Raw genomic sequence first — 14,134 nt, forward strand, 5'->3', positions numbered from 1 at the left:
GTGATGGATGAATGCACAGTATAGGGTTGAAATGGTTGTGAGCTGAGAGAGTCATGTAGTTGTCTCTCCCTTTCACATTGCCAACCGGCCGGGTTGTGTGACGAATCCTCAACAGTTAGTAGTTGGTAATTGGACAGTAGGTCAGGGTCAATTGGCTACCAAATTGGATGAAAATGGGATAAAATCCTAAAATAAGTATATAAAATAAAATTTTAAAATGTTGAAAAAGCAGTTATAGGCTACAAAAAAAGGTCAACATTTCCAAAATTCCTGAGCTTAACTTCCCATGGTAAATTTCCGGAAAGTTTAAATGTTCAAGGGATCAATTTAAACAATCACAAGCCATGCCATTTTTCTGTCTGAATGCAAAAAGTTGTGGTTCTGTCGTGGTTCAGTCACTGCACTGAGAGTCCAATCATTTCCAGCTGGTCCATTATCAGACTCTGAAAGGTATTCAACGGAACAAGACACTAAGGGCCCATTCATTCTCTATGCAAGCTACGCTAGCGCGAGCTATGCAAGGTGACGTTGACGCGTCCTTACGTAGAAACGTGTGTCATGCCCAAAATTGTAACTTTACACGAGCGCAAGTGCTATTTCACACGAACCGATAGGGGCGCTGACGCAAGGCAGCAACCCCGCGCGCTCAGAGTGTACCAAAATACTAGCGTCGAGCCCGTGTTCACAGCCGCGTCAGCGTAGCTTATGTAGAGTATGAATCAGGCCTAAGACACCTCCCCTGGGGAGAAACTCATAGCCTATTGAAAGTCCTGAGTGGGAATATGCCTCCAGAAAGTCTCGAATGATAGATAGTATGGGGCAGAACATAGCTCAGGAGGTAGAGCGGATCGCAAGGTCCCCGGTTCGATCCCAGCTTCTTGAGTGCACCGAAGTGTCCTTGAGCAAGACACTGAACCCCAAAATCACTCACGTGCGGCTTTTTGTGCAGTTTGCATGTTCTCCCCGTGTTCGCAAGGGTTTTCCCCATAAAATAACTCAATATGAAAACCCAATATGAAACCTTGGCAAAGATGGACAGGAGCACTTGCTTTGTCCCAGGGCGCGTCCCATGCACGCTGCCAACTGCTGCCCTTGGGGGAAGCACGACAGGATGGGTTAAAGGATTAACATGGTGGTTCAATATAACACTTTCCAGGTATCTTTAGGCAACAACAAAACACATGTGTTTAACTATTTCAGAATTCATCCATACAAATTATTTTAAAACATGTTTTTAGAGGTCTGAATCTGCCACTCAAAAAGTTCACTCACTCAAAACTGGGCGTGATTCATAACAACTGATTGACAGTTCTCTGAGCAAATGACCAACTGGAATCATTATGATTGACAGGCGTGTGCCCCGTTACCATAGCTACCACCGCTCCGAGCTAAACAACACAAGAGCTAGATCGCGCAACAGCCAGATCAATAGCCATTTTTCTAGCTGCTAACCAGGGGCATTTACAAAGTCCTTAATATTATATTAACCCCCAAACATTATAAAGATACACGCTACCTAACAGGCCGTATCCTCGAATTTGCATTAGGCCAATTTGGGAAAAGTACGATAAAGGTATAACGACGACACGTCTCCCCCGCGACAGAGGAAAAGCCCCCTGCAGCCGGCCACGCAAGCTTGGAGGCTTGGGCTATTAGACTAGCTTTCAGCCAGCTACGAACAGTATAGACCTAGTTAGTCAAATAATTGCAACTGTGGGTCTTACCAGAAGACAGATCATTTGCGCTGTGAAACCGACATAAAATCCGCATTGTTCACCAGTCTAACGTTATTTATCTTAGTAGGTGTCCAACAAAGCCAGTTGAACACTGAAACGTTACTGTTCTGGGAACATCTGTCAGTTGTGGTGATATAAAGGAATTGAGTGGAATACCACCGCAATAACTGATTATTAGTCAGATCAATTCAATCATTATAGCTTGTTTCATATACAAAGGCAACACAATGTGCGCTTTACAGAAAGGGGGAGAGGATGTAGCCTACATGTAGACTACTTATCCTACCCCGAATTATGTGGGAGACTGCATGCGTTTGGAGAGATAGCGGGCCGTGCACCACGACTCCGTGAGCGCAGCGGTCAAGGGGTATAGCCTACTCCGGAGTCTGGAGACTAACAGGTCATGCAGTCAATATATCTCGTTTTGAATGTTATTGTAATGCCCTCTGGTTCTAATAGAATATATCTACTGGAGCTGTTTAATCCCAAAATGCGCAATGCTTCCTGAAGTTGGGTCGGATCGAGGTGCTGGGATGATCAACATTATGTGGAGCAGATGCCACAGTGATGATAAGGTTTACACAACTTTCAGAATGTTTTGCAGAATTACAATTATTTAGAGTTGTAAATTATGAAAGGAACATAATAACTTGACTTAATATCTTCACCTCCACCCACCCTGAAATGTAGTCATGATTTTAGCACAATAGCCTCTATATGCGCATCACAACGCTGCAATACAAGACCTTAGGACAAACGATTCAGTACACAGCAGGTGTGTTTGATCAAGTTAAGATCTCAATGTGAGAATAAATAAATGACAAAAACCCGCACGGGTAGGACTACGTCTTTATTTTCCGAGGTAATTGTTGCGCATACAACATTACATTAAATTAAGACATAGGCTACTTTCTCATAAAACAGGGTGGTGTTGTAACATTTATAATATCATTAGGTGACATTGGCTGCAACCTGTCCTCCAGGTCCTGCACACCTCCAGAGCCCTGAAGGGACCTGGACCTCCCGAGTCCCAGTATTGGAAATGTAGTGATCTGGCTACAAGAAAAGGGGACAAATTATAAAAGCGATTAGTAATAGCATCGATATTTTGCATATGCAAAACAGCATAAATTACAACAATAGGCTATTTATCAGTAAGTCTAAATTATATCGAATTAAGTTTGAGCGAGAGATAATCGGGAGATTCTTGTGGAGACAAACTGACTTATATCCACCTTTGACTTCGTAACTTTGCCTATTGTATTGGCCTATACAACAAAGCACGCTCACAACAGTTATGGTAGGCTATCGCTCCGGAAACCTTACAGCACAGTTTGCACCTGGTGCAAGTAGATTTGATGCCAGGGAAGAGTACAGTATGGTGCACTGTGTTTCTGCCATTGCACTGGAGGGCTAACGTTACCAAAAGCAAATGCATTGAGAGCTAACGTTAGCATGCTAGGATAATTAACACAGCTAGCTGACATTCCAAACATTAGGCTAGCTAACGTCAACATGCTGGATAAAGACAGATAGCTAGCTGGATCAGACAGCTTTTTAAAAACTGTTGCCAATTACAGCTAATGTTATGGTTCGTTTATCTAACATTAGCTAGGTTGGCTACTAATCAGACACGATCATGGTAAAAACTTCCCAATTTGTATGACAACCACAAATACAATTAGGCCTATAAAATGTACAAATTATATTAAAATAAGAGGTGGTCATCATTGAGACTGCAACTATTCAATTGTTCTCAAGATGAGAAAAGGTTCAGAACTACCTTACCGTGTTCGATAGATGGTGAAACGGCGCAGACAGGTTTCTGTTGGAGGCGGTGCAGGGGAGTGGAGGCGGGTTTTTCAAACTTTAGGGTGACGTCAACAATGGGAAAAACGTCACGAATTCGGAGTATTTTTACCCCGAGTCAAATTGGACTGAAAATGTTACGCTTCCAGTTTCTCAAAAACGACAAAACTGATATATTTAATGTTTTTATTGTGTTTCTTCAATGTCCTATTGTGCAAATAGCACGTTCAAACTCAAAAAAAGTGAAAATCACCATGTTAATCCTTTAAGAGCAGGAGAAAATTTTCATCTGTGGACGCTCCAGCCACTCGTGTGTGTGTGTGTGTGTGTGTGTGTGTGTTTGTGTGTGTGTGTCGGCATTGCCACCTACACAGTGTGATGTGTGCGTAGCCTACTCACTGTCTGAGAGATAAAGATGTTTGTTTTTGCTTGTCAGCTGCAGCTAGAGAGATGGATACGCATTGTAACTCTAGTTTTATGAGTGGAGTGAAGCCCCACAGGGAAAGCTGCTTATTGGCTTAACATAGCTAGCTACGTTGACTGAAGAAAAACATAGGGAGAGTGGGGCGCATCGGACCGTGAGGGGCGTCGGACCGCGGGGCTTTTGAGGTGATCTGTTGTAGCTACACAAACATATTTTGGTGAACACATCTCTCTATGTCACGTCAACCTATCCTGAAGTCGGCGGGAGTATTTGAAAATCTTTAAACATTTTCCTGGTGATCATCTATTTTTACCCCATGAAAGTTTTTTTTTTACGCTAGTGTTTTTTGATTTATACCTTGTGTATACATGTCACAGAATCCAAACATATATCATTTTAATCACTGTTTTAGTGGCTATAAGATAGAATAATGTTTGTGTTCCATGCTACATAGCATTGAGTGACAGCTAGCCAGATAGCTAGCCTCCGGTAGGTGGGGCGCTTTGGACCACTGTGGTCCAATGCGCCCTACATTCAATCATCATGCATTACTAGCCATTTTTCTTTACTTTTATTCACAGTATGAGAAATAGGCAATGTAAGACCGACAGAGAAGTGGCCAGTGAGGTGCTTGAGCTGGCAGCCAGAGAAGTGGAGAGAGGAATGTCTGTACGTGGTGCAGCTAAAAGCTACTCCATCAGTCACGTCTCTCTGTTACGCTACTTAAAAAAGAGGAGGGACATGCAAGAGGCAGGCAGCACACGGCTCCCTGATGTTGGCTACTCTCGCCATGGTCAAGTGTTCAGTAAGGGTCAGGAGAGGGAGCTAAGGGACTACCTACTGACAGCATCTGCAATGTCTCATGGGTTAAGCCCAAGTCAGGTAGCCTAATTCAGGAGATAATAGTTAATTTATGAGTTAGATATTCATATAAATCATCACCCAACTATCTATACATTAGCCTATAATACAATAAATAAATACAAGCTATATACAGACATAATAAATACAACTATATGCATAGGCTAATGATAAAATAAATACTAAATATAGGAGCAAATATCGTATAGAACATGACATTATTAGGCCTATACATAATAAATACCTAACAGTATAAATAATGCATGCAGGTAGTGAAAAAACATGTATGTAGCACATAACATATAGTTGTAAGAAGATAATGTTATTTGCATGGATTTTTAAGGAAATGTATAATATTGGTCCAATGCGGCCTAAGTGCTGGAATCCTCGTTTTGATGTCCTTTTGTAGCCAACAGATATAGGTATACATGTATAGCAAAATTCATAATTAAAACGAAATCATTTTTAAATAAATAAGCTTAAGGCAAAAAATGGTCCAACGCGCCCCGCTCTCCCCACCTGTGACCAACAGGTGCACCACTATAATAGTGTGCCGAGCACGTCAAAGGAGTAGTAAAGGGAAAATGCATGTTTAGCCCTGTTTTAAGGTTACTTATGATCATATACAATGGTTCAGATCAAAAAGTTGACAAAACTAGCACACTTTTGAGAAAGTCTGATAATTGTTCTACCACGTTTAGGTCATACAATGGATGTGGGTGGGCACCTTGAAAAATCATTCAAAAACATGTTAAACTCTCGATTTCAAAGACAAGAAGCTCACCGGGGGGGTAATTGGTATCCGTTGGTGTTCTGACATCAAATTCGCTGCAAAGTATGAATCCCCTACAGGGTTTTATTGATCATTTTATGAAATCCATTGACTTGTATTGACGCGACCGTTGTAGATATGTAGATCAATCCGCAGAGGGGATTCAGGAAGCGGAACTACTTACGGCAGCTATTGTTATTGTTTATGTTGCTAGGCTACCTAGTTTCCCTTGGTTCCCTTTTATGGGCTAGCGGTGCACCTCTTCACGCAAGGTGCGTGTATGTTTTTTTTCAGTCAATGTAGCTAGTTACGATTGGTTAAGCCAATAAGCTTGCCCTGCGGGATGGAGCTCCATGAAAAAGAATATGAATAGACCCCATATGCCCTTTTGACAGAGTTGAAACACATCATAATTAGACTCATAAATACAGTGTTGTCAGTGCTGTTAGATAAGTAGGCCCACCTCATATATGCATGTTTGCTGAGAATTTGTCCAACCTGTCACCGCTGGCCATTATGCCACTCGTATATACTCTCCTGTCATTCTGTGAATTGCATAGCCTACATGATGAGCTGAATTGGCGCGTGAACGAGACTGGAAACGTTTGTCACCTTATCGTAGCTATAATTCACCAGTAGGCTATCATTGATAGCAACTCTTTTTACCGCCATGTCACGGCTTTATCCCCCCGCCACCGACATCACTCACGTCATATCAGAGCTGCAGTATCAGAGACACATGCGTCTAAATGCGGCTTATCTGATATTGTAGCCGCCACAAGGGCTGCACCTCTCACCTAGACGCCGTGCGATACATCGAGAGCCATCAACTCAACAGTCCCAAAGTGAGACGGGTTTATATTCCCACCGCACCTTCCATAAGCGCACCCCCCGTGTGACAGCTCACCTATACTCCTATGTTCGCCAGTAAATTGCCACAGGGGGTTGAAGTGATGAATACAAAGTGTAGTGCAATGTAGCGGGTGGCACAAGGAAGGGAGTGCAGGCGAGAAAGCTCCACGTCTCCGTGATGAATGGCCGTGCGGCGCAGACAGGCGCGAGCTAATAGAGCCCGGCGGAAGATGAATGAGAAATCTGTGAGAAGCCGTGAGATCAGTCTAAAAATACCGCCTGGAGGAGTAGACCAAATGCTCGTCAACAATGTATTGGCTACTTGTTTTTTCACAGGCAGCGAAGACTGAGAACTCCAATGCTGCATTCATTTGCCTGTGTGAGGGGGATTTGATGATGTTTATAGCAGCCTGAAAGACCAGCGTGATCTTGCGAGCAGGCAGGCAGTCTAGTCCACCTCGCCCAAGACGGCTTTGCCTCGTCAGGCACCCATTGTGAATAAGAATGTGTTCTTAATTGACGTGCCTGGTTAAGATTCAATCAAATCAAATAGTCGAGGCGAGGACGATAGCTTGCCGCTGTCCATGGTTCTGAAAAAGCTGAGCCTGTAGGTTCCTAAACTCTGGCAGGCGTCACAGGCTCATTAAATCTAAGTCTGGGATCATAACGGGTGAATGAAAGGCCTTCTGTCCGTGCATACTGGAGGTATTTGTTTGACATGTGGGCACGTGGTTTTCCCTTATTGCCAACTCGCTCACTGGTGGGTCTTTCTCCAGGAAGATAGGAACTCTTTATTACCAGTAATGAGGCTTCAACCCCATCGGCTGTGGGCGATAGTTTAAGCATCTGAGACAAAATTGGTGCAATTTAAACAGCCCGTGAGAGGAAGGCCAGGACTTGATTCTATTCGATTAAACAGATGAACTCCCAATAGGACCTCAGTGACTCGTCTCAGACGACATAGGCCAAGTGAGATCAACTGGCCAACAGAGGAAGTCTTTTTTTTTCTTCTTTTTTTTTTTTTAAACCGTTTTGGATTGCAGCTTTTCCATCAATTTTGGCTCAGGAAGTATATAAGGCAAAGCTCAGGCCTAGGACCCTGCCTCCAGGAAGAATCAACGGCAAGCATGTCAATTTAACATGATTGTAACATACGCTAGGATTAAAGGATGTGTCACGTGCAGACCCTCTCTGTGTCCGCACGGAGCTCTGGAATAGTTTAGGAGTGCCACAGCAGTGACAGGCAGGCCAGGATTAGTTATGGTTATTAGTAAATTAAAAAAATACAAAACAAACATATTGTTGTATAAATATGTTTATTAGTGGGCTCATGGGGGGGGGGTGCCCTTTAAGAGTCTGTGGGTGACCTGCAAGCCCCCAGGATTCGAAATCTAAAGTGAAGGCCTATTGAACCGCGCCATCTTGGCTAGATTTGTAGTCTTTTGGCTATTTCCGGTGACTTTTGTACTTGCGCAGTTGAGCTTTTCTGTCCGACGCGCGTCCACGAAAAAGTTCACGTTTATGTGAAATGTAGACGCACGTTCCCGGTTCTCTCGGCTCTCCCCGCTTTGATTTAGCAATGAAAACCGGCTTGCATATTAACCTGTTTTTGTCAAATATATCCATTGGAGAAATTATTTTTTCATCCAGGCATCTTAGTTTTAACAGGTTAAATATAACTGAACATGTTTTGTTTGCTAGTAGATGGTATTCATTCCGTTCGCGATAACGTTATTGCAGCCAGGCTAAATTCCTCCAGGGAGCCAGTGACCGGCGAGTTGAAGAGCTTCACTCCCCGCCAGCAGGAGCTTTGGCCGCTGCTACCGCATCTCGGATAACCCGCTGAGTTCGTGGCTGCTATTTCACACTCGCCCTTGATCAATCCCAATACCGATCCATGGTAATAATGAATCAATCGTTCAGATCAGATCGGCAGTGCTGCATGCATGTTACAACATCATTGTTAGCTTTATTAACATAACCATAGCCTACATTTATCTCTCTAACGTTAGGCTATCCATCTTACACCAGTCGGCCATTCGATAGCTAGAAGCGGTCAACGCCAACGTTGACTGAAAACCCCCAAACATGTAATTTATCCACTTTGGGAAATGACCTTTTTTTAAGAAACATCTTGCGGTCCCTTGAAGCAACAATCCGGAGTGGGTGAAGTTGCTTTGGCCTACACCTCCTCTGGATTGCAACTTCAACTGACAAAGCATTATTTTTTAATAAGAACAGCTCAAATAAATCAGTGTGTTATTTTTATGTGATGATGAACATACTGCTGTTGCTCTTTTTTTTGTTAGTTTAGTATACATAGGCTAAGTACATTTTTGTACCAAGACATATTTGTTGCCATCACATTGTTCATTAATTTCACTGTTCTTCCTCATCCCTTTCCCACCCCCTCCTCCTCTCCCTCTTCTCATCCTCCCCAGCCAAACCACTCAGTGGGTCTGTTCTGTGCTCTCATTTTACATATTGTGGATGTAGCTGTCCCAGTGTATGACACACATGTGCTCCATGGCCATGCGTCCCACATTATTATTATTATTTCTTTTTAATATTTTTATTATCATGTTTTATTATTATAGATAAATACTTTAAAACTACCACTGAAGCTGTCTGTGCAAATTACAGTGTGCCTCCTCTTATCCTCACAGCTCAAGCCATTTTTAGGAGACCAGTTCACACCTCAACCAGACCTGCTGCTGTTTTGGACCTGCTTTAAGCCCTTTTTTTGTGGTGTCTGTTTTCTGTGTGCACTGTCAAGTAAGCCAACCCACCTTCAATGCAGTGTAGCCTCCACACTTGAATGGTTACAGCAGTCTTGTCGTCTACAAGCAACAGTCTCTGGCTTTGCATGGCAATTTATGTAGTATCATCCGAGTTCTACAAATGCTGTACTTTTTTTGTACTGTAAGTAACCCCTCAATTATTCAATTTTACTGGGGAGCAGTGACCATAGCCTACTTGCCAACCCTCCTGACTTCCGCGGGAGATTCATACATTTGAACTAGGTTGTGTATTAGATAGGCTACAATAAATTAGGACAGATGCACATTTACTGAACAGGACAGACAAAAGTCGGACATTAAAAACAATTGCTCCATACACACACACATACACACATATATATATATATATATATATATATATATATATATATATATATATAATGTTTCACATTTAGTTTTAATGCTTTTAATGTCTAATTTGTAATGCTTTTAATGCCCCCCCCCCCGCAATTTGGTTTGGAAATGCTCCCTATTTCTGAGGTCCCAAGGTTGGTGAGTATGGCAAGCTATAAGCTATTAATACATCCATGATGGCAAGCCAGCAACGCAGACACAAGTTCAAGTACCACAAATCCAAATACCACAGGTCTCTCTCTCCCTCTCTCTTTCTCCCTAGGCTACCAGAGCCCATTTAGTAAGCCTAGTGTACAACGAAGCCTCAAAAACAGATACCCTATACATTTTGACACTTTTATTAAACTATTACAACAAACAAAAAAGAAAATATCAGAGGTGTCTGTCAGTCTCCTCCTATTGGCCAGTCTGCACCTCCTCAGTCCCCTCCATGCTGCCCCAGTTTACCTGGAGGACTGGCCCTAATGAATTCCTCGCAGAAGGCAGAACATTGCTGCTCCTAGGAACGTAACTCCCACAGCAAGGAATATTTTAGCCGAGGTCTTAGCTGAGAAGTCCCAGAACCCGCCGGTCTTCTTCTGTCACCGCTGTCCAAAGCGCTGACCCTTGTCGGTGTTTCGATCATGGGGATGACCAGGGCTACTCTCGTCTTCTGCTGGGCGTTGGTGTTCTTTGTCGCAAAGGTCTTAGCTAACAGGTCCCAGACCCAGAACATGCTGGTCTCCATCTGCTGGGCGTCGGGCGTCTCTGTCCCCGTTTGAAGACCAGCAAAGCGGCCGTCGTCATGGTCCAGTAAGTGGCAGTCGTGGGTGATGAAGACGCGGTCCGTTCTAGTGGGCGGAGAGGCAGCCCACTGGTCAGGCACAGTGAGAGACATCAGGGTGTCTCTGAAGGCCTTGATGTCCGAAGGATCGATCTTGGCCGCAGCCACCAAGAGAGCAACTCCAATGAGAAGCTTTAAATGCCGAAAAGCCATCAGGAAAGTCTGAAATTTTCACAGGAAATTAATGGTGAATGCACTCCAGGAGGAGACGGAATGTGTGATGGATCTTTACTTATTTGCTGTCTTTTATATGGCTATGATTGTTCTATGATGTCATAGATGAAAGCTGTGGAATCATCATTGAATGATCATCAGCATTAATTGTGCGTGTGTTCTATTAATACATCCATGGCTATGAAGCACAGCTTAAGCAGCTGCATTGGTTTCCACGGTGACGTGTCTCCTGAGGCGTGACTTGACCAATCAGGGGCCTCATTTATCATTGAGGTACGCCTTTTTTTACACGGTCTTTTCCGAGATTTCTGGCGTACGCACTCTTCCGCCCCAACAACGCGATCTATCAACCAAAAAGGGCGTATATTTAGTCGCCCTTTTACCAAGCCCCCAGGATTCGAAATCTAAAGTGAAGTTTACGACTAACGTTAACGACGTTGGCGTTGACCGCTTCTAGCTATCGAATGGTCGACTGGTGTAAGATGGATAGCCTAACATTAGAGGGATAAATGTAGGCTATGGTTATGTTAATAAAGCTAACAATGATGTTGTAACATGCATGCAGCACTGCCGATCTGATCTGAACGATTGATTCATTATTACCATGGATCGGTATTGGGATTGATCAAGGGCGAATGTGAAATAGCAGCCACGAACTCAGCGGGTTATCCGAGATGCGGTAGCAGCGGCCAAAGCTCCTGCTGGCGGGGAGTGAAGCTCTTCAACTCGCCGGTCACTGGCTCCCTGGAGGAATTTAGCCTGGCTGCAATAACGTTATCACGAACGGAATGAATACCATCTACTAGCAAACAAAACATGTTCAGTTATATTTAACCTGTTAAAACTAAGATGCCTGGATGAAAAAATAATTTCTCCAATGGATATATTTGACAAAAACAGGTTAATATGCAAGCCGGTTTTCATTGCTAAATCAAAGCGGGGAGAGCCGAGAGAGCCGGGAACGTGCGTCTACATTTCACATAAAAGTGAACTTTTTCGTGGACGCGCGTCGGACAGAAAAGCTCAACTGCGCAAGTACAAAAGTCACCGGAAGACCAGAAAAGCACAACTGCGCAAGTACAAAAGTTACCGGAAATAGTCAAATGACTACAAATTTGCCAAGATGGCGCGGTTCAATAGGGCTTCATTGTTGATAGCGGTCAGTGAATGGAGTGACTGTATCCAGTTCTATTAATACATCCATGGTGACCTGAAAGAGGAAGTCCATGGAGTCGGTAGCAGAGTGAGCATCGGTTTCCGGCCAACTCGCCTCTCACCACGGAGACTCAAAACTGGGTGGCCTACTTTTTGCCCGGGGATGTCTATGACAACACAAAGGAGTAGTAAAGGGAAAATGCATGTTTAGCCCTGTTTTAAGGTTACTTATGATCATATACAATGGTTCAGACAAAAACGTTGACAAAACTAGCACTTTTTAGAAAGTCTGATAATTGCTCTACCACCGTTTTGCTCACAATGGATGTGGGTGGGCACCTTGAAAAATCTTTCAAAAACATGTTAAACTCTCGATTTCAAAGACAAGAAGGACACCGAGGGGGTAATTGGTGTCCGTTGGTGTTCTGACATCAAATTCGCCGCAAAGTATGAATCCTGTAGGGTTTTATTGATCATTTTATGAAATCCATTGACTTGTATTGAAGCTACCATTGTAGATGTGTAGATCAAACCGCAGAGGGGATTCAGGAAGCGGAACTACTTGCGGTAGCTATTGTTATTGTTTATGTTGCTAGGCTACCTAGTTTGCGGAAGTTTACACACGTATGTGCTGCGACTAAATAATTCTATGCTAAATATTTTAATAAGCCATTCCAGATGAACTAGAATCTTACTTTATGGCGAATTATATGTCAGAACGCCAACTAACACCTTGGTGAGTTTCTTGTCTTTGAAATTGAGAGTTTATGTTTTTTAAATGATTTCTCACGATGCCCGCCCACATTTATTGTATGACCAAAACCGTGGTAGAGCAAATATCAGACTTTCTCAAAAGTGCTAGTTTTGTCAGCGTTTTGATCTGAACCATGGTATATGATCATAAATAACCTTAAAACAGGGCTAAACATGCATTTTCCCTTTACTACTCCTTTAAGATCAATCTGGACAAGATTGAACTGCTCTTCCTCCCAGGGAAGAGCTGCCCTCACCAGGACCTGGCCATCGCCATTGAAGACACAGTGGCGACCCCGACTCGAACTGCGAGGAATCTGGGTGTGACCCTGACTACCAACTGTCGTTCTCCGCACATATCACATCCGTCACACGCTCCTGCAGATTCATGCTCTACAATATCAGGAGAATTTGCCCTTTCATCATTGATGAAACGGCGCAGGTGCTCATCCAGGCCCTGATCATCTCCCGCCTGGACTACTGCAACTCCCTCCTTGCTGGGGCCCCGGCGTCAGCCATTAAACCCTTTGAACTTGTCCAGAAAGGTGCTGCTTGCCTGGTGTTCAACCACCCCAAGTTCTCCCACACAGCTTCCCTTCTCTGTTCCCTACACTGGCTCCTTTAGCGGCTCGTATCCAGTTTCAAACTCTGGTACTAGCCTACAGGGCAATGAAAAGAGCAGCCCCCTCCTACCTCCAGGCCATGGTCAAACCCTATACCCCCCCCCGACGCGTGACTGGTCACTCCGAGGCCCCTGTGATTGATCGACACGGTCACGGCTCTTCTCTGTCCTGGCCCCGCAGTGGTGGAATGAACTGCCCACTGACGTCAGGACAGCAGTCGCTGCCCATCTTTCGCCGCAGGCTCAAAACTCATCTCTTCAAGAAGTACTACCACGATTCTCCCTCTCAAGCACCTATTGTATTTTAGATTGCTATTCTTGCACTTTGCCTTCAGCACTAGATTACGCTGTTATAGTCACTTGTCTTACAAAGGAGATGCACTTGTGAGTTCTGGCAAGGAGTAGTACATTGGCTTTTCCAACGCTAAATGCAATTATTGTAAGTCGCTTTGGATAAAAGCGTCAGCTAAATGACTGGAATGTAATGTATCAGGTAGAATGAGCCAGCAGGACTCTCAAACAGATACCATGGCACAATTACTACAACAACAACAACTTTTCACCAAGACAGACGATTGTATTACAGCATGTGGGGTTAATTCCAACCCTCCATTTGTAAATCAGTGTTGTTACTAGTATCAGCCTACCCCCAACAACCTGTATACCGGCCTTACCTCATTCCATTAACTAACTGACCCAGGGGTGTTTTCCCTTTCTAGTTTATTTCTTTTCATTTTATAGCCGAGCAAAAAAGAAATGACCCATCTCTGTGGCGGGCCCATTACTGGATGAATGGGCAGGGGAACTGCAGAGGTGAATTAAGAGAATGGGTCTGTGTTCTGGTTTAAATCAGGGTCTGTGTTCTGGTTTAAATCAGGGTCTGTTTTGGTTTAAATCAGGGGAATGAATGTGTGTGTGAGGGGAAGAGCAGGAGGGATAAATACACTGATGGCTCGCTGGGAACAGAGCCATGAACAAAGGAGGAAAAAACAGAGAGC

Source organism: Borostomias antarcticus (genome assembly GCF_949987555.1).
Source record: "Borostomias antarcticus genome assembly, chromosome: 19".
Lineage (NCBI taxonomy): Eukaryota > Metazoa > Chordata > Actinopteri > Stomiiformes > Stomiidae > Borostomias > Borostomias antarcticus.